The sequence below is a fragment of the Coturnix japonica genome, chromosome 15, assembly GCF_001577835.2.
Source record: "Coturnix japonica isolate 7356 chromosome 15, Coturnix japonica 2.1, whole genome shotgun sequence".
Lineage (NCBI taxonomy): Eukaryota > Metazoa > Chordata > Aves > Galliformes > Phasianidae > Coturnix > Coturnix japonica.
In genome coordinates, this window is record NC_029530.1 from 1,389,935 (window position 1) to 1,408,795 (window position 18,861).

Genomic DNA, 18,861 nt, shown 5'->3' on the forward strand with positions numbered 1-18,861 from the left:
GTATTCGCTCATTGGCTCCTTAGACCTTTTGGGGCACACGCTGGTAATATCAATACAAGCTACAAATATGATCTCACTCCCAATACAATTATTTACGTTCCCTATACAGCCTAATAACAAACATATTTCTTTTCTAGGAAGAGAGATCTCAGGTGGTTCAAGGACTGTGCTGCTTTTATCAGAGTGGCAAAATGAACAGCCACGTTGCAGCACAGGCCTTGCCCGGGTAACCCTAAGGGCTATTGGAGGAGTTACAAATGCATCCAGACCACAGATAAGCCATGTGTGGGGGGAAAGAGAGAAATCTGACAACAAGCTTTCAAGGTCCAAGATCAGAGCTAAACTTTCCTTCCTGCCACCAAACCAACACAGGACAGCACATTTCTTCATATACCCACATGTGAAGGATTTCCATTGGAAAACGCTGGGGCAGCACTGTTGATCCCAGTGCCCACTGCTCCATGGGTCTTCCAGAACAGAAGACAACATTTCCCCCTCCTGCAAGCACAGCAGGAGGTCTGGAGCACCCTATGGCATGACCATGTGGCACCTTGTGTCCATCCCCATGCATGATGCCAGCAGAAAGCAAGCACTGCACAGCAACATGCAGCTCCTCGCAGCTCAGCAGGGTGCTACAAGCCAAGGCTGGCTAAGTAGTGCAAGATAGGAAGCAAATGCTGTGCTTTTTCTGCCCAAGCCATGATCTGTCTGCAATCTTGTTTTAACAACCTGCGTGGGATGCGGGAGGATTTAAAACAAATGATTTAAAGCTTTTTTTTCTTTCCTCAAAGAAGAACTCAGTGGTTTGACAGAGCAACCCTCCAGTTCAGAGCGAGAGCTAATGGAAAAGAAAACCTAAGTAAACATTTTCATTTTTGAGCTCCCAAGGGACTCCGGCAAACAATAGCAAGAAAAAGCATTTCAGAAGTGCCAGAAGTCAGGGGAGCGCTCCATTTACTTGTTTTTACAGTCAGCCACTGATCGTGCTGCTATCCAACTTCAGCTCCGAAATCTCAGCAGTGTTACAACTGAGACGACGCGCAGCTCGCTCGGGGTCAGCCTGCAGCCAAACTGAGATGTGTGCAGAGCTACAGACTGTTGTCATCCCAAATGTGGATAGAAATCTGCATTTCAGGTTCTGCATTTTCACTGCACGGATTTCTGGGACAGGGATATCCTTCTGTGTTATATTCCTTGCAGAAAACAACGTGTGCCTTTATTTATTTAAACTACCATGATGCTTACTGTGAATATTAACGCTGTCAGTGACATCAAAGGGCTTTCAGTCAAAGCTATACAACAAATAAAGACAAGTAAGAGGCCAAATGAAGACCCCCAGTCCTCCATGCACTCCTTCAGACCATGGCAGTGATCTTCAAACACTGGTCAGCACAGAAATCACTGCTCAATTACAAGGTCTGACTCTCTGCCTCCAAAGCGCTCCACCTGCTCAGTGCCAGGAACAGAATGGTGCCAGAATTGTGCCCAAACCCCGCGGGCCCAACAGATTGCAGAGGCGAGAGCTGTCACAGCAAATGTGCTCTCCCTCAGCACCTGGCCATGTGTTATAGAAAATCACAATTTCTGCTGCGTTTTTGTCCCTTGGCGCTAAGGGGAGAAACTACCAATTCTCAGATTAGTTACCTCCCACTGAACAAAACACTCAAGGTTGCAGACTTCTCACGGATGAATTCAATGCTTGAGCTCTGTTCCAATTTAACAACATTCCTCAGATGAAGCATCTCCCTGTATCTCAGTGTCTCTACCCGGGTTTCTTTGATGCAGCCAAATTTTCCCCTCCAATCCCGTCTGCCTGCTTTCCTATTGGTCTATGCACGAATGGGACTGTGCTAACAGATTGTGCCGTGCCAACACACAGAGCTGACATCCTGCTGCACCCTCTGTGCCCGTCTGACTTTTCAGCTTTTTCTTTCTTTTTCCCTTCTGGATTCTGTGTAACACGCACTTGTAGCCTAGGAATGCCTCTGGTCTGGCTGCTTTGTCTCTCTTTTTGGCACGCTTGTGGAGCCGAAGGGAATCTTGCGTTGCCCTTTAATGAATGTTAAAAAGAAAGCAGAATCTATGCCATTTTGATGTGTCTATTAATACAGGCCACAAGAAAGCTCAGGTTCCTGCTATGACAATGACAGAAAACAAAGGCATTTCTAGCAGTCAACACACACACAGCACACGCAGAAGGGTCTGACCATACAGCAAGGAAAAGAGCAGTATGGCACATGTGCATGTTGCTTAAATTCCTTTGCACCCGAGTTCGGTGAATTTACAGTCACGCTCTTGCATTCCTGAACTTCCCTTTGAATGACTGAGCACTTTGCTTTCACTCACTGCACTACAGATGGGCGCACGGTGAAACACAGCCCTGAAGTCACATCCTAAGGCCGGGAGCTGAAACAGCACTATTCCTCCAAACCCCTTTTCCTCCTCAAACATGGAGAGGGAAACAGCATCCACAGTGCTACTATTAAAAGATCAGCTACAATAATTTCTGGGAAGCTAAATCCCATGTTCTCAGAGGCTGATTTGCTGTGTCAGAAAACCCCAACGACTGAACCAAAAGCATGAACACGTCCAACTGGAGTGACCTTTGCAAGAGAACCAGGGAAAAAGAAAAGAGCAGGATCTTCCCTTCCTAGGGAGGATTGTGAACCGTCTCCCAACTGCACTCCTGAGCGTGAATCAATTTTCTTCCAGTCGATAACTAGCGCAAAGGTTCTAACCTTCATTTGTGCTCCAAATACTCAATCGGGGATGTAGAACACATACCAATTAAGCAATTCAGCTAAAATAAGAAGGCCGTGAACCAACATCGTTGCAGCAGCTGCCCCTGAGGGACCGAGGGTTAGCAGCTTGGGGAAAAGGTAATTTATTGAGCTTAATACTCTGCGAAATGTTCTCATGATAATAAGATTGTAAGATCGTTTTAATATCTGAAGTCATGTTGAAAAGGTCATTTCTCATCTTTTACGCCTACCTAAGTCATGTAAATTAGAGCTACTCAAACAGAGTTGAGGATGTTTGCAGCCTAAGTTTTTCTTATGTTTTCAGATGACAGAGAAGAAAGTCAGTAATCCCCAAAGGGGACACAATCAGGGAGTGCCCGTGGCTTTTGGAACAGCAGCACTAACAGCTGGAGCTACTTTTGCTGTGCGTTAGGCCAGAATTCTGTCTTTCTCCTACTGGATTTTATTCAGTCTGTTTTCCCCTCCTTTCTAATGTTGTGATTTGGAGAATGTTAAAAAAATAATACTAATTGCACTACATATAATCTAAAGAGAGAGGGGAATACAGCTGATGAATCTGCTGGAAGCTTTATAACCAAGGTAGACGTGGCACTGGCAATTTCACAAAGTACTTGCCTCTTTTCCAGCACGCTTTTTTTCCACAAAAGAGCATTCATTTAGTGATTTCTTACTTTCCTTTTTTCCCTTTTCATGTTCTCTAGGCGGAAATGTTGTAGATTTTGCCTCTGCAGCTCACAGCCAACATTCTTCAGCCACAGCTCACGCTGCCTGTGCTAGCACAGCCCTGCAGCCTCCGTGCGGCAGCGCAGCAGAGCTGTGCCAGGATGTGATGTTTCTGTGATGTGCTCCAGTACCCACCAGGATGGAGCCGAGATTCCCAGATGCATTTCACTAAGGCCTCTGAATCACATTTGAAAGTAGGTCTTCAAAATTTATAACAGCATTAGGCTATCCAGGCCCTTAGTTTCATTTATGTTTTGAAGCTTCAAATCCATCAACCAACTGAGCTAAATGAGGGCATTATTCAGAGTAGTAATGCACTTGATCCCATACAGTCTCTCTCTTTTTTTTTTTCTTTTTCTAAATAGCATCTTCCTGGTTCCAGCATCATCTTCCCCTTCCATCCTCCTGTGGCTCCAGCTCCTGTCTCCCACCCCAGCAGCCCCCAAGCACTCACCCCCCAGGACAGTCTGTCCTGGGTCCTTCCCCACCCATGGCAGCTGCTGGTCAGGCTGCAGGCTTTTTGGAGAATTCACTTCTTCCTGCTTGGTTCCAGAGGTGTGATGCAAACGATTTATTGTAACAGATTGCAGCCTAGAGTAATTTAATACACTGTAAACCAAAGCTCAGGAGAGCTGGATATCCTGCATTTACAAAGCATGCAACGCTTGTATTTTTCAATACATAATACATAAATCTTTCTGTTGCTGTGGCTCTGTTTTCAGATTTGCTGGGATTCGTATGTGAAGATTTTCTTACTATTTATCAGCTTTATCTTCTCCATCAGCCTTTATCACCCTTCACCGTTGTACTGCTTCCCTGAAACCAAGCAACCGAGGCAATGCTGAGGCACTGCATGGCTCTGCCTGCCTGGGTGTGGGGCTGGGGGCAGCTGCAGTCCTTCTGTGCCAAGGCTGCCACCCTTGTTATTACACCAGCAATAAGAACAGTAACATTGAGTTGAGCTGCACTATTGTACCAGAACTGTGAGAGCAATCTGCTTGCCCAACTCCGTGCACCCCATGCACCTTCCTGTCCATCTCCTCCCCAGAACCTCCTGAGTGGAGGAGTTTCCAACACCAGCAGGGCTCACACAGCTGTGGAACAACCACAGCATCACAAGGAGCGCACCCACTCCTTTCTCTCTTGGTCTCCCTCCTCCTGTGGTGATATCAAACCCAAAGCACCACTAAGCATCCAGGCCCAGCAATGTAGGGAAGAGCATCATGGAGCACCTACAGCACTGTACAAAGGCCATAATCCCAATTAGGGACACTATTTAAGCAGTGCAAGCAATTGCAACCCATGTGGTGTTCATAACCCCATGTGTCACTGGCAGGGATGAGGGGGCTCCAATCCTGTTTGTGAGTGCAAATTAAGCCTCTGATTGCTGGGTGCAAACAGGCTTTCTATTTACTTTTTTCTCTTCTAATATTTAGTTTAACTCCCTGTTAACAGCTTGGAGAAACACTTGCTGCTAAGTGCACTCATTTGCAGGCCCATCTCTTGCCCAAATACCTAAGTAGTACTGCAGTAGTTTCATGTTAATGCACATCTTGGTTAAACAAACCAGTTGTCCAGGCGACTGTGTTCTCACTTACATTTCTGATAGAGTGGCTGGAGCTGTGAAACCCAGCCCCATGTAGGCAGGGTGGTGGAGGAGGACAATCAGCCCTTTCTGTGCCTGCCCAGCTACACCAGCTCCCAGCCACTGGGTGCTCCAGCCCCAGGGAGCAACAGCATCCATCCATCCTGGAGCAGAGGCAGCAGCCTGAGCTGGATGGATGCAGAGGGGTGCCTGGCTGGGCTGGGGGCACCCACCTACCTGCGGAGCCACTGGGAAAAGACACACAAAAAGGGGATGATAATAAAAGCTTGATTAATTATGTGCAATAACTGGGACGGCATATCATGAAAATTCCATTCTTGTTTACTCAGCTAATTCACTTTTTATGAGTGTTTAGGCTTTAAAGCAAAACAAAGCACTAATTACCCAATTAACGAGCAATTAAGTTACTGCAGCCTAATAGCCTGTACAGTGGCTGCCTTTATGAGTCTGATGGTGAGTTAGAGACCCATTAAACAAATTTATACACAGCTGTAGCAAACATTACATTTCCAGAGATGTTACATTACATGCTAATACTTTCACAGCCCCAAATCATCACTCAGGGTTTAGCGAGCAGAGTTTGCCAGTTTGCTCAGCAGAGCTCTGACAAGGGGAAGGCCTCACACTTTCCCAACAGCTATACCCACAGGTAGGGAGGGCTCTGCAGCTTCACATCTTCAGGAAAAAGGCTTTAAAATATTTACTTATTTGCAGGAGTCTAAGATGCTCTCTGCAGCAGGCAATGCTGCACCAGAAATGCCAGGTTTGCAATCAAATGAGGACGTTTCACTGTGTGAGAGGAGACAAGATGCTTCCGTAAGCTCCTCTAGTGGATGGGGCTGCCTGTGACGAAGCATGACAACCCTGAATTACGGCCTGGAATTAGAAGAGCTCTCCCCTCCCACACAGTCAGCCGTGCCCAGACACAGTGCCATGAATGCTAACAGCAGATGGGACTCAGCTCCTGCGCTGCCTTCTCTCCAGTGATGCCCAACCCGTGTCATTATAACTGCACTCCACCACGGTTAAACTTTCACATCAATTAGGGGAGCATCTTTTGGTGTGACTTTGCATGAAGAGAAGCACAGACAGACAGACAGGGCTGTTTTTGCACACATCTGGTTTTCTTGGGCTACCAGGCTGAAGAGGAAAAGTAACTACCTCCTTCTGGTCTAGGCTGTGTGGATGCCTGTATCAAGGCAGTTTGGACTGGTTTTACTAAAGTAACATGGCATGGCAAAGGCATGGAAAAACATCAGAAAACAACAGAACAAAGCCACAGGGATCCTCATCTGTAAACAGCGTAGGAAGTTAATGGTCAGCCAAGACAAAACATGCGGAAAACAAACCTGAAGGCAACAAACAAGATTCAAAGCAACTCACCTAAAAAGGGAGATCTTTTAATCATGTCTGTATCAATGCTTTCTTGGAAACTTCATCACTTGGCCCCTACTCAAACTCACCACCCAGCAGTGGCTGGCTTTGATTGAATAGTGTCTCCCAAGTCTATCTTCAGGCTTTCATTTTTTCTTCTAGCTTTTTTTTTTTTCCTTATTATTATTAAAGAAAAGGTCTTACCTGGCCTGTTTTGTATTGTTCTCTCCTCTGTCTCTCTCTTTTTTTTTAATCTAAAGTCATTTCAAAGAGTGAGCGTCAGATATCAAACCCAATATCCTTTTTCTCATTAGCACTTTTCCCATGCAGACCTTCAAATGCGGTAATAATTAATGAGTCTGTGTCAGAAAATGAATAAAAGATGGCTCAGATGCTTCACTGTTCAGGGCTGACCTTTAGCTGAGTCTACTGTATTAATATATTCTTGTGTTGTCAGACTCAAAGAGCTAACTGCCTTATGAATTATTTATCAACACAAAAAGTCTTAACCAGAAACAGTGTTAACATTAATTTCTAACCCTCTGTGTCACAGCAAAGCCTGCCTGCACTGCATAATTGAATTTTAGTTTTAGACAAGCAATCAAAGCACAAGTCGCTGTTGTTGTAAGTGTGGCTGCCTATGATAGCAAGAGGAACGGCTGCTCTTTTTGCACATCTGGCGCATTACAGGCAGTTCAGGTTTCTGTGAGCAATAAGCCTGACTGGAGACAAATGTGGAGCGTGTTTGCAGCAATTAAAAGCACTGGGTCTCCCCCCTCCCAGAACAATCCTAGATGCAGAACTATTTGGAATCCTGCAACTGGCGTTTCTATTTGGGGCTGCTATGGAAGTGCGTCATGCCTCCTCTGCTTTCAGCATGTCTGATGCACCTCGACCAGTGGGGATGAGGCTGGGAAGAATGCCCAGAGGCTCTGGTACTTGGTTCTGCTCTTCCACCCAGCTCTCTCAGACAAGAGCCCACTGGCCTCCTGCTGTGCCATGGGTGCTTCCTGAAGTCACAAGCTCATGCAAATCCACCACTCACAGCTTTGCAGAAGCAGGTTTCAACTGCTATTCCCAATCAATTTTGAACAATTATCACAAGTTAGGCTTAATTTGCTCACATCAGCCTCAGGAGGACCTAAGACAAGGGTTCAGTAGAGGTCAAGGTTGTATTCACAACTGCTCCCTTCGTAGGTCTCGGGAAATTACACAACAGATAACAACTCTGGCTGGACCCTGAGATATAACTCTACCTTCACAGGAGGGAAGCATCTGTAACAGCCTGGGAGAGCACAGCTGCCTCTGTTCTTGGCCCCAGCACAGTCAGCACCAACCTGGTAATCTATTTTCAGTCCACACTCAGTGGCTGAGATTATCATCAGAGCATAAGAGGGCCGTATAGAAATGAGAAGTGGCTTTAGGCTCTACATCCTGGAACAACTCAGCCCAACAGCAGCACCTTTGGTAGCTTTCTCCCTCTGTTCTCAGAATCAACATGGGCAGAGAGAGAAGGATTAAATCCCCTTGGTCCTTACCCGTCTAAGGGAAGGAAGGAGATGGAAACAGTTTAGTCTTACAAAGAGATTTTCTATCATTTCCCAGGAGCTTTAACCCAGAGGCTGAGTGAGAATCAAGAGAGCCCAGAATGGGGAAGGGCTCCAGAAACGCTCAGGTCTGAGCAGAGATGATGGAGAAAAGCCCAGGCACAGGACTGTTGCCAAGGAGAGAAGGACAGAGCCTGTGGAGGGCAAAAGCTGTAGTTCTTTTGATTAATTCAAGGCAGAGTAACCCTACCACTGGGAAGCAAGAGCTGAGGTGAGCAATGGCCTGAAGGCATGCAAAACGTCCTGACCCCAGAGCCACAAATCCTGCTTGGAACATGGGGTCTGAGCCCAGAACTCCAAGCTGCATGTACATCCAGAGGGAGACATGCAAGCTGTGCTCTTACAGAGCTGCCAGCAGGACCGGGATGCTTCCTTCACATTAACATAAACTGGGTGCCTTAATTCCCAGAAGGCTCAAAAAACTTGCAATAAAACAGACTGCCACCATCTCCAAAGCGAGGAATGATGTTACCCCTTAGTAACGACTGGCTCGGGAACCAAGCGGTCCGCCCTGCCGGGAGCTGTGTGTATCACACCTTTGCTACAAGAGAGCAGATGACTACGAATGTTTCAGTGTGAGCTGAAAAGTGCTGAGCTTTGCGGGTGTTAGGCTCTGTGATTCTGGGTTTTCCATTCTAGACTGCCAGCCAACTTTCAGTGGAAAACAAGACACGACATTTTTCAACACTGCTAACTCTTCTTAAGGCTAATCTTTCATAGGCACTGGGATCTTCAGAGCAGATTTTTTTCTGTAGTTGTTTTTATTTTTACTCTGGAGCCCATGATGGAATATATCAGTCTTTGCCAAACCAGATACTTTTCTTTGGCAGCCGTTTGCATATTAAATCTAAAATTGTTTGCCGTGACACAGTGAAAAGCAATTCTTGAAAGCCACTTCACATCCTTCCTGCAAGATCTCACTAGCACCTCCGTAAGTCACACCAACCTGGTTTTTGGAGCCCTGATAACCTGGCGCATTCAGCTCTTCCTCGTGCTGTTAGTGCTCAGAGCAGCAGCGATGATGAAAGGTCTGGAAGACACACGCTTCTGCAGTAAATCCATACGACAGCTCAGGTCTCCCTTCAATTTGGTATTTATTAGATTTTTTCCCCAAACGCAGCAGAAGATGGTGACAGCTCGTTCCCAACTGTGCACGCCTGCTCCCGAGCTATGGAAAATGACTCCATAGGCCAACTGGAAGCCAAAAAGCCTACACACGAGCCAAAGAAATGATGCTGGAGGATGACTGATGCGCTGGGGCTGACTCCTGGCCCTGCCAAGAGGACATCCACCCATGGCAAATGGATAAACCCATCTCCTTGGGTTATGGCCGCTCCCCAGCTGCACCCTGCCCCCGTCCCACACTCAGTTGGTCGCGTAAAGCATCTTACAATTGTTTTGTTGTTGTTGTTGTTGTTTTAATCTTCCACTTCAATATACCAGACTAAGCTAGTAAAAAAACGAGACGGTCATGCTCTTTTAAAATAACAAAACACCCACCCTGGCAGTTATGACATAACCCGGCAGATTTTTCTTGTTACTTTGCTGTTTTAAGTGCCTCCCTCAATGTGAATCCAATTACCCGGGCCTTTGTTTTCTCTAACAAAGGGACTGTGTTTTGGGCTCTGTCTCATCTGGCTTTAATCACCTCTCACGAGGGGAGCCCGCTAACAGCCACCTTGGGATACCTTTTATGACAGATTTGGGAAGGCGCATGAAAGCAGGACTGGGCTGAAGAAAGAGCAGACGAGGTGGAACCCCCCCTCCTTTTTTCAGTTGGTTTTTGACAAGTGCATACGCTTTCCACAGCGCTCCAGTAAACCTGAGTCTGACTTACCCCTACGCACGGATGGAAATGATTTTCTAGCGGCTATTTTGTTGGACTGAACCATGGCCTATTTTAGAAGTCTCCAAAGTCATCTGAAAGAAGGAAGGAAAAAAGCCCAGATCTGGATCTTCCCTGGCCCGCGTGGCTGCAAATTACCAACTTTACTACTCCGCACGCCCCTTCCAGTTGGCCGACACACACGGCCGTGTTTTCTTTTCCCTTTCAGGCCCTACTCCATAACAGATTTTTCCTCATAAAACTTACAACTGGCGCAGCTCTTCTCCAGTTTGAAAAGAAATGGTTTTAGAAATCAGTGGGACTCAATTAATGTGCCCAAGCACAACAGATCCTTCGAGCAACGCGAGGAAAGAGAATTTCCCTTGCGAGAGACAGGAATTCTATTCTCTCCCTTTCATCGCAGGAGGCTGCAGCGATTGCTCAAGTCACGGTTTAGAAGTAATCATTTCAATACCAGACTAGTAAACAAAGTCTTACTCCGTTCTGAAAAGTCATGTTTAAAAGGGAAAACCCTTCCCCAAAGCATTCTTTCCCTCTTTAATTGCAGCATAAAAGACCATCAAACATACTGTTAGCATTATTTTCTCACTGTTGCATGTAAAATTTACAGTGCAATTCCCATTGTATTCAATAACCAGCACAAGAACTAGAGCTAAGCCTAGAGAAGTTTGGTTTAATCACATATTAATCTCAGTTGTTCTGTTTTTCTTTGGTTAATTAATTTTTCACAGGACCATGAGCAGGCTACAACGGCTCCCAAATACCCAATGGCAAAAAGCACTGAAAGGTTCTGGGCTAAGCTGTTTCCCTGCATGGGATAAGGGCAGAAACCTGCTGGTTTTCTTCCTCAGTTACGTTGGTAACCCACAGAAAAAGCCTCACAGCCATAAGCAGCTTTCTGAAGATGGATCAGATGGGTCAAAGGCTCCTGGTTGCTGGAGCACTGGCTCTCCAGTAGAAAACTGTCCAGTCTTTATAGCAGTCACAGGTGTTTCCAGAAGCCCCATGAAATTGTGAAATGAGGCCAGTGCTCAATGAGGAGCACCAGTCTCATCACCCTGCCTCGTTCCCAGCATGGCAGACCAGCCAGGACCCTCCTGTCCCTCCAGCCCCCCAGCAGGGTGGCTGCACGCTGCTCCTTGCAGTGATCTACCCAGCCCTACATTCAGACAGCTCTTCATGCTGACCTCGCAGCAGGTCTGTGCCCTGGTTTGCCTCTGGGTTGGAACAGTCATTTTAGATCAATACAACCACTGGTAAAACATGGGAGATTTTTTGCTTTGGGACAGCCTTTTCGTGGTTCCTTTTTTGGTCTGAAAACAATGCACAGACCTCTACCAGACACAGCACTACAGTGACAACCCCACACAAATCACAAGAGCTACTGTGTTAGGCTAATGTGGGCAATGACCCAGGCAACATGATTTACCAGTACAGTAACTATCATACATTTCATGTTGATTTACTAAGTCCTTGCATGAGCGCCGTGACTACAACTTGCCCTGGATGTTGCATGAGAGCTCAAGACAGAACTGGTGTGACCTGCTAGGAGTATACAGGCTACAGCACGGGGCCTGTTTTAGCCTCTATTCTTCATAAATATACTATGGGAGGGGGAAATAATACCAGTCCACAGGACGAAGCCACTGGGATCCCAAGGCTTCGCAGGCTGCAGGGACCTGTAAGACTGTCACAAATGTTCCTTCCTATCACAGATTTCTGGTTTTGCCCCAACCCCTTGTGCTTACAGAGCACTTGTAGATAGTGGTATTTCTGTTTTCCCTTACAGCCTGTATGTCCCTCCTATTAACTGCTATATAAAGAGCAGACTGCTAGTCCCAAAAATATCAGCTTCACTGAAGAACTCTACACTTGGTACTAAAACCAATCTCTTACATCAGTTGGACAGTAAAATCAAAGAAGTTATGTTTTTTTTTTCCCCTCAGAATACAGAAAGATCAATGCATTTTTTTCTGTAAAGCAATGATCGTACTAAGTCTCACCATGAGAAATTAAGAACATTAATCATATTTCAGGCAAATATTTCCATACAGTCTATTAATATACCCCAGTCAGATTGGGAAGGCACAAGACCAGCAATAACTGAGACTCCCAGCTCAGCTAAAAGCAGCCTTTTAAGACTTACTGTGGTTCCAGATGTTTTGCACAGCTATTTATTTAGCTTGTAAACAAGCCACCAAAAACATTCCACATAATGATGGGAGAACCGCAATTACATTGTTGTGGGGATTTACAAAGAGCTCGGCATACTTTTGTGATTTAGAGAAGAGAAATCTCTCATTCTTTCTGAGAGCTGATTTCCAGATTTATGTCTGTGCTGCGAAGCGCCCTGGGAATCATTAGGATGGTGACAAAGAAAAGTGATTTTCCTTATTAAAGAAGGAACGAGGGAGGGGAGGGTGACATAAGAGAAGCCTCCCAGCTCTCCTCCCTGCAACAGATTTCTTTTGTCCTTGTTGGGGACTTTATCTTAAGTCAAATGATGATCAGGTAGCATTGACACTCTTTTGTTTCCTTTTTTTTGGCCATTTATTCCCAGGGAAGTGCCAGAACAGTGGCACTATGACATCCCAGTGCAAAGCCCCATGTTTTGCCATACCAAGCAGTGCTGCAACAGGGGCACCGCCACACTATGGGGGATTTTGGGATGGTGGGAAGTGGGATGGAAGCCCCAGAGCCTCTCCTTGCACGTGCCCACCAAGCAGCAGGTAGCCACACATTCTTCAGCTGATTCAATTCATAGAGAGATGACATCACTGCCATAATGTCTTGAGAGAGAGCAATAAGAGGCCCCAAACCTGATTGCTTTTCATCTGTATATGTGCCTAAAGACTGTAAAATAAATTAAGGGGAAATCTACAGCATAATGATAAGGATCCCCCACTGAACAGGTGTTTTTTCCATCCATGAAATTACAAGTTGCCAGAAAAAGAGACGGGCCCAGCTCAGCTTTATTTCAGTCTCAGCTCCTTCCATTAAAATAATAACAGGCTTTACGTTCGTGAAGCTGTAATTAAACAAGTGCTTTGGAAGGAAGACCCAAGGCTTGTGGTACTGGAAATCAAAGGCAAGCCACAGCAACCGGCTCACATTGGCCATGCCTGCTCCTCCTCCTGGTGAGACTGTCTAACCCAGGCTCTCATTTCACACTGCTGAGTCTATTGTCTCTTTTCCCAGCTTTTTTAATGGAGAATGTGTAATTTCTGGAGTCCATTAAAGTTCCAGTCAGTCAGTATAATCTTGAAATAAACTAGAAGTCAAGTAGATCTTCCAGAGGCTTCACAGACAGCCTGTTCCTCCGTCCTGCCCAGACATTTGCCACCCGTATCTGACAGGGACAACTCACACCACCAACCATCCTTCCAGCAACTCAGAGTGTCAGCGATGAATTCTGCTCCAAAACATGTAACATAATGTATGGTGTGAAAAAAGAGAAAACCCACGGGTGCTGTCGCTGCATATTTATGATATAAAATAAGCATTAGCATATGGGAGAACTCTAAAGGGAAAACAGAGCACAGTTTCATCCAAATTTAGAACAATTGAATCAGCTTTAGAATCTAGGACTTCCAAGAGGAATATGCATTTTTACTATGTCACAAGTCAGTTAACCTGTCTGTAACCCCTTCAAATAAGAGATCTATCTCCAGCACGCACGACAGGGCAACAGTAAAGCTAAAGATGCAGCTTAACTTATGGCTTCTAGTTTTAAAACAGCATCTAGGAAAGAAGTTAAGGAAGATTTTCTGGCTCCTCTGCCCATCCACTTTTCTAAGCAGTGGAATATAATTCTGAAGCATCAATATAATGCTGAGAAAGGAAACAGGACACTGAGCGCACTGAGCCCTGCCTATGGGGAGCCGTCAGTGACTGATAACCCAGCAGCATGAACAGGCTTTTCCAGCCACTTGGTCCACAGAGGCTGATTTCTTTCCAGACGCTGCCAAGTAGACACCAAAGTCCTTTTGAATCCAAAGCACACAATGGCTGGCCAGAGCAGGAGTGCCAAGGAAGGCAGAAATGGCCCAGACTTCAGTGGGATGTGAGCCCCAGCTACAGCCCCATCTCTTTGATGGTACAGCCACAGTGTGCCCGGAGAATTACTGTGTGCTAGAAATAAACTATCTGCTGGTATTTCCTTAAAGATATGCTGTATGAATAATTCCCCCCCTCTTACTGTATCTTAACTGTTGTCCAAAATGTTTCATAACAGATATCTACATACAAATGTACTGTTTTGGTTTTATCTTTCAGCTTCAAGATTAGGCTTCAAATTCAAATGGAAGGGTTGCGTTCCAAACTTCAAGAAGTGAGGTATAAATAGCGGGGAGTTAATTAGCAGTGTGCTGATAGGTACCGGCACCACGAAGACAACCAGCGTTCCTGGGTTTGTGCCTTAGCATAAAAAAGCTTCTACTGCAACAATTGCTACCAGCCCTTCAGAGCAAGGCAGGCCACCCTTATGGGAGCACATTAAGTGACAGTCCCAAGTGCTGACAAATGCTCTATATCACGGGAGAAAAGGTTACCCCAGGAGACTGGCTTTGAGTGCAGCAGAAACACGAGGCACAGTGTTTCTGGGAGCAGAGCTGCACCCGCTCTGCCATTAATGTTGTCTGTTTCAATAAAAAGTTGAAGATAGCTGGAAGCTCAGGGTACACACATGCTGGAATTTATAGGTGTCTCAGAGACAGCTGCGTGATATACAGTTCAAGGGGAAGGCTGCAATTAGCTTATCTTCCTGGATTGCTTTATTGAAGGAAGGAGGTGATAAGTGGTGTTTAGAAAGTGGGAAGCAACAGAGTCTGTCTTTGGAACCATGCGATAAGCACAGGTAAGTGTAGCTACACAGACAGACCTGTTTGCGGAGGGAGGGTCCCCTGGAGAGCCTGGCTCCAGGGTCTGGCAGGGACTGATGGCATTCACCTCCTGCCATCGTGTCTGGCAGCTGCAGGATGACCGACCGCTGTTTGTGCTGTCTGTGATATTGCCTTACACTCTTGGGAAGGTGATACAAACAGAGCACAGAAATGTGCTGCTGTTCTGGTGCCCATGGAGGGAATCTATAGGAGCCTTAATATAACAATAACAGCACAAAGTACAAACAAAAGTACATCAGTCACACCATATAATTACTATAAAGTTACTCACATATTGCTCCCAACAAGAACTAAAACACATTCTGCAGACAGCAGCAGCGCCCAGCCATACTTTATCGATTCCATCACTGCATCACATTGAAATGTCTGTCTGTCTGTCTGTCTATCTATCTATCTATCTATCTATCTATCTATCTATCTATCTATCTATCTATCTACCTACCTACCTACCTACATACTTAAGTGCACAGTAACACAGGGCTACCAGCAGTGGGTTTAGGGCAGCAGTCCAGATCCCACACCACAAACAAGGGGAGGAAGTTGCTCTCATGGCTTGGGAGTACAGAAGAGAGGAACCTATGTGGGGAAATACACTTCAAGATGCAAAGCAGGTATTTCTGTGTTGCTTAACACTAAGCCACTTCCCTGTCCACACAAAGGTAATTATTCTGCTTTCATGAAGAGCTGATCCCTCTCAGACCGAGCCTGAGTTTAGAGAGCTTTGAACAATGTGGCACGTTTTATCTGGAGTTCGCCTGGAACATCTAATGCCTTATGAGAGCCTTTAACCACCTAGCAAGAATAAAGCACGCTGTATCATCGGTCTCCACATGATGGATTAAACTGGATTTGCTCTTGCTTCCCCATACCTTGTTTTTCTTTCAAACAAGACTGGAGGTGCTGGAAGAACACAACGAGCTCATCCCATTTATCTGTTCTCAAGCAGCGCTCAGCGGGAAGCCCGACACCACTGCTCCAGAGCTACAGAAGGGCCTGGCTGTTTGCTCCAGCTCCATCACTCTGTGCAATAACAAACTGTCTGGGTACCTCACCTCTTCCATAACCTTTCCTGAGAAAGCTTTTTACTGAGATCTCAATGGTAGATAAAGTGAGGAAAGGATAAAGCTAACAGCCGCTAACTTTTCGAGAAAATCGTTGTACCATCATTTTCAGCACAGGAAAGGTCAGGATTAAGCTGGCAGGGCTTTGAATGCAAGAGCTGATGTGGTTAAACATTATCATCAAGGGACGATGGCAGGGAGGAAAGTCTGTGCCCTGAGCAGGACAGTATCTCATTCCTGACCTCATCCCCAGCTGCACCCAGGCTGTCCCCATTGTGCTGAACATCTCCCTTAGGGTAAAGGGACAAAAGTAAGGCAACTCCATGTCTCTTCATTTAACCCTACCTTCCTAACAACAGACCACATGAATGAACAACTCTACATGTCCCCACAACATGACTAATCACACCATCCCTCCTCTGAACCCGATTCAATATTGTTTGTACCACACTTTGTCTCATTACCAAGGAGAGTAAGAAAGGGAACAGGATTCTTCAGACCTAATCCCAGCACCAATAATTCTGGGTTGTTTTTTCCACAGAAGCAGCACTGGCAGGAATCTCACTCCGCTCATGTGAAACTTAGGGGAGGAGTAAATGAATTGCTCTTTTATCATGTCTTATTAAGAATGCTCAGTATATAACCCATTCTTCAAATTACGCTCTGTAAAACAGTCAGATAATCATATTACAAGGTGAATGGAAGAGGAGAGCAGCACCATTAGTACCTGTCACCGCAGTACAAGCAGATGTGCGTACTCACAATATGTTTGTTTCTCAACCAGTACTTTACAACTGTATTTTAGAGCTTCATATTTCACTAAGTAACACCATGAGCTGCAATAATGCACTGTGACGTTATTCATACTGCTGTCGCAAAAGGAAAACTACAGTTCTTAAATATTTTAAGAGAAATTCAGCTGCAACGTTGCTGTAGTATTTCTTCAGCCTCCTGCCTCATTTACTACAATGCAAGGGAGGCAGCAGGGCAGTGGGGAGGAAAGGAACTTTGAAGGTTGCAAAGAGGCAGCGGCATCACAGAAGAAAGGACGTCCAGACTTATGAAAAAGAAATTCTAGAAGCCGGAATAAAATAGCCTCACCTTTCACTGATAAACAAGCATCAAGCACATCTACATAATACGCATTAGGCGGCTTTGTTTTTATCACAGGGCTCTTCAAGCTGAATGCACAAACCACTTCCACTCTGCTGTCATGATTGATTTTCTCACCCTGAGACTCCCAGTGAAAGGGAGTCGTCCTGTATCTGGAGGCTGGCAAGCTGCATCCCTACTTATTTCCTGCTAAAGCACATTGCAGGGGTGTTGCTTTGCTTCTCCATGCGGAATGTGCTTTGCAACTCCACAGTCTCTTCTATCACCCATACCTCTGGATTCCTCCACTGGAACAGCCATTGCTGCACCACCTGCTCTCAGGCTCTCGGTGGGGAGGTAGGAGGAAGGCAGAGCTTTACTGACAGCACACCTGGAACTGACTGGATGGGCAAGTACACCAACGTGAATGCACACATACACACACAGAGACAGGATGGGGATGGAGAACTATGAGGAGTTCAGCTGTTTTTCTAAACCACTGCCAAACCTCCTTAAGAAGTAGTCAGTAAGACAAGTCAGCTAATCAGTCTGCAGCTAGTATTAAGTCTAAAACAATCTCCAGCTGAAATGTGATTAATCCATGCATGACAGCTTAAAGGTCAAAGCTAGAATGCGGAGCTTCTTGACTGCAAAGAAAGAACTGACTTATTTTTATCTCTTCTTTAAAAATTACAGCAGCCATGAAGTGGCTCAAGGAGCAGAGTAATGAACGTCATAAACCTGCCTCATAAAAATGGCATTCATGCAGTAATACAGCAGGTCAGATGAGCAGGGAACATTTCATTAAAAATTCCCCTTCTTGCCTACCCAAGAGAGACTTAAAACTAATCATATAAAATGGCTGAGTGACACCATTAACGAGCATTAATATTTTAAAGCTTTAATAGTACAACAGAGCTAGGCTGTTATATCAAAATTATACAACCTTATTAGACAGTGCACTTGGCTGCATTGTACTTGAATTGTCAGCACCCCGGGTTGGAGATGCGGAGGTGGCTGGGAAGCAGAGCTGCTGCTGGTCTGCACCGAGCAGGTAGGAGAACATGTTCTGGGTTTACTTACAGCAGCAAGATATGACAAAAGTGGAGAGAACAGAGCCATTAGGGTATGCACATCCCTGTAAGCATAAAGGCAAAAGGAAATGCTGCCCACGTTCCATTCCCAGCACAGCCACAGATCTGGTCGACCAGCTCAGCTCAGAGCTTTGCTGGGGGTGACCTGCAGCAGTCCTGCACAGCACAGCCCTGCACTTCACAAACAGTCTCCAGCCTCTCCTCATCTCCTTGTAGCAAAATAAACCCTCAGCCTCAGCTCCGGGTGAGTGTGTGGGCTGGAGGAGGAGATACTGACAAACACAAGCTACAGAGACACTCGTTCATCACTCCCTACATGAGCAGCGTGGGTCCCATCCAAACCCCAACACACACAAAACGTTTGCTGCCTTGCAACCCTTTGAGAGCTGGAATCGCTGCTCTTCTCCATGGCATCGTGCTTCTCAGTACACACAGAACTAGTGACAAGCAGTACTCCTCCCCTTTTAAACTTTAATGATTTGTAGGACAGTAATTAACCGACTCTGACAATAATGTCGGCTGTAGACTGCAACCTTAGCAGGCATCCTACCCCAGGAACATCTGAAAGCTCAGCAAAGTTATCATTTAAGAGAACCTCTTAATTACTCTGGCATTATAATGAATGTTTCCCATAGGCACCCAGCTGTTTTGTTTCCTCTTGTACAGAGGCAGAGGAATGAATTGCTCAACAACAGGCTGAGTGATAAGACACTGGTATTCTTAAGATTGAAGAGATAATGTTGATAACTGTGAGCTATTTCCCTCTCCCTAAATGCTATAATTTTAGTGAGCAAT

General features: G+C 45.6%; 1 protein-coding gene across 1 annotated transcript in view; it reads right to left on the reverse strand.

The window, feature by feature from the left end:
• Window positions 1-18,861, reverse strand: part of FBRSL1 (fibrosin like 1) — a 285,419-nt gene that overhangs the window by 175,114 nt on the left and 91,444 nt on the right. The gene's annotated exons all lie outside the window — the stretch shown is intronic.